Raw genomic sequence first — 3,321 nt, forward strand, 5'->3', positions numbered from 1 at the left:
TAATGCATTCATGTTGATAGAGCGACATAATTTTGCCCAACAGCAAAAAAATCGAAAATGTTTCTCCAAGAACACTTTTAGTGAAACTTGGAGTGAATTTTTTTTGCAGGAGGAATCCATCCTGCAATCCCACCTCCCCCAAACTTAAATATACCTACTTTGAGATCACACAACAGTGGAGAAAAGGGAATTCTCCCCGTCGGTGAAAATGCTTTCAGCTAAATATTTTTGGCAAAATGACAGCTTCCTAAACTGACACTGATTTATTGACAAGTTCCCTTGATCAACACCCTCAGACTCATCTGCTGCTCTGATGCCATCAGTTTTACTACCCCAGGTCACAATGCACACAAAGGTTGTTTGATGCAAACATACTAACACAAGGTTCCATGCCCACTGAAGCATTCTGTCAAAACAGGATACCGGAAAGGAAAACTGTCCAGATGGAGGGCTGTAAGCCAGTCTGATTCTCCCAAAGGTTACTAAGGTGTTGTGTTAATTTCTTTATAGTACATGAAACTTTTTATTACGTGCTTTAAAAATTATTTTGGATACTGTAACACTAATTTTAAAGAAAAGAGGCCTACTGTACTCTTACAGAGACCATCTTGTCAGCGGTACTACTGCACTTCCTAAGAGTGTTTGAAGCAATTCTGAGAAAACAGTTGCCAAATGCATTAAAAGTGGCAAGATATCAAAAATGGCAATAATAAAAAATGAAAATAACTAGAAAATAAATTAAGACTGTCATTTTTATTTTATTGCTTTAAGATTGAAAAGTTAATTTATAAAAAGCTGCTACGCAGATTACTTGAGAAAATAATTCCTCACAGAAAAATGTTAGGCAGGAGCAAGCAAGTGCAATCAGACAGAGATTGTGAAAGCTTATTCTTTCTTCAAAGAAAGTATTCACAGGTACTGAATAAAGCCAGAGGACGTAAACAGTACAAGTGACATTTAAGAAACATATTGTTACAGAGAGAGTATAATTGTATGAAGGGCAAAAAGGTCAGAACAGCTTCCAGGCCTTCAGCCGTTTGAAACAGAATTAGACAGTAACTGTGTGTGCCCGCACTGAAATAACCTGTTCATCTAAACTAAGAATCTATATCAATGCACCAATTATTACCAGAGACAACAGACTGAAAACTCTTTTTCTCCACATGGCTGATGATAGAATATATCATATTTATTTACTCACATTAGATTATCAACTGGATAGAAGCCCATTTTCAGCGGCGGCTCCAAAGTATTACAAAATATTTTAAGAACAATAATTTTACAGTCTTTACAAATAATACAAAAAAAAACAACTACAGTTTAAATAATTATACCAAATTAGACAAAATATAAAAATATTGGTTAACAACAGATACAAGTTATATGACAATGATTTAATAGTTAGAGAAATTTAGCTAGTTTATAGAGAAATTAAAGGTAAGTATAATACAAACAGGAATTGCAATATGAAGTGAGAGAAAAGCAGACTTGTGGTATATTTACAGAGAAAGCCATAGAAGAGAACATAAAGAAGTGAGTGAAAAAGGGAGAGTAAGGAGATGCAAGGTATGAATACACATTTGTCATAACTGTTATACATATTTGTTATAACTGTACTGGCAAAGGCTCTTGCCACCCCTATAGTGCCTTTTTAGGAAAGGTTCAAATGACAAATTCACCACCGTAACAGGTACAAGCAAGCAAAATCTGAGGGTAATGCTACTCAATGCTAGAAGTCTAAACCTCAAAATGCAGTCACTCGAGGCACTCCTTAAAATGGAGAACATTGACATCTGTGCAGTGACAGAGACCTGGTTCAAAGCTCCAGAGAGCACCCCTGCATTACCAGGCTATAATTCATACCACATCTTTCGGCCACCAAACTCGGACCGAAACACTAAAGGTGGTGGCGTGTTCATATTCATTAAGGATATCCACGCCTCCAAGCTAGTTGCTCAGCAAAATGCATCCGAGATTATCCAAGTTCAACTAACTCTGGGCAAAACTGCAATCCAGATTGTAGATTGCTACAGACCTCCCACCAAGCCCCAGGATTCCCACTCCTCTTTTCTTGATATACTGGAAAATATTAAGGTACAACCCAACACTCTAATAATGGGTGATTTCAACTACCCTACCATTAACTGGGAAAACTACTCATGTATCAACTCTTTTGCTCAACAATTTCTGGAAATCATAAATTCCAATGCCTTGGATCAACTTATCCACACTCCCACCAGGGGCAGCAATATCCTCGACCTAGTCACCACTAACATGGGTGACCAGTGTTCCACACCAGAGGTCAGCTCCTCGTTGGTCAGATTCGACCACAAGCTAATCACCCTAGACATCCACATCCCGCTCCCCCCCCCCAATTAGGAAAACAACCGTAAAAAATTTCTCCAAAGCCAACTTCACGCTTCTTAAGACAGAAGTGGCAAACTTCACGACATCCATGCAGATGGACATTAGAGGTACGACTGCTGAATCCTACACAAATGCACTTTATAAGCACTTACACGAGTGCATGGATCGTGCTATCCCTAACACAACCAAGATGCTATCTTCCCCAAAAAAGGAAGCCAATCTGGTGGTCTTCTGCCATAAACAAACTCTACAACAGAAGAAAGAAACTATTGAAAAAAAGAGTAAAATCCCACGATTGGAGGAACTCCCTGGTCAGCCTCAGTAAGAAGCTGAGATCCCTCATACAATCCTCCAAAGCTAGTTATGAAAACAAAATCACCACTGATTCTAAAGACAACCACAAAGCATTTTATAGCTATGTCAAGAATCTCAATGGCAACACTCAGATCTGCTCTGAGTTACAGCACAATGACACTAAATATACAGAACCAACTGATATTGCCAACATCCTGGCAGATAGGTTCAGTGCTAACTTTACCCCCCTCTCACCCCCTAAAGGGCCCATCTTTATATGGGAAGAATGCAAAGTTCCTGTAATCATGGCTGCACAGGTAAAAACCTCACTCTCCAAAGCCAAGAACACAGCATTCATGGGACCTGACAACATCCCAGGCTGTCTTCTACACGAACTACAAAATGAACTGGCACCCCACCTAATTACCATGTTCAGTCATACCCTCACCTCAGGATTTGTGCCCATTGAATGGTGCACTGCTATGGTTATCCCACTCCACAAAGGGGGGGGCCACAACAGACCCTGGGAACTACCACCCCATTAGCCTGAAGAGCCTGGTCTGCAAGGCCATGGAATGTATCATCATGGAACTCATAAACAAAGACACTGGAGATCTCCAAACTCTGGACCCCACACAGTTCGGGTTTGTAAAAGGCAGA

The sequence above is a fragment of the Protopterus annectens genome, chromosome 8.part1, assembly GCF_019279795.1.
Source record: "Protopterus annectens isolate FY-2018-M chromosome 8.part1, PAN1.0, whole genome shotgun sequence".
Classification (NCBI taxonomy): domain Eukaryota; kingdom Metazoa; phylum Chordata; order Ceratodontiformes; family Protopteridae; genus Protopterus; species Protopterus annectens.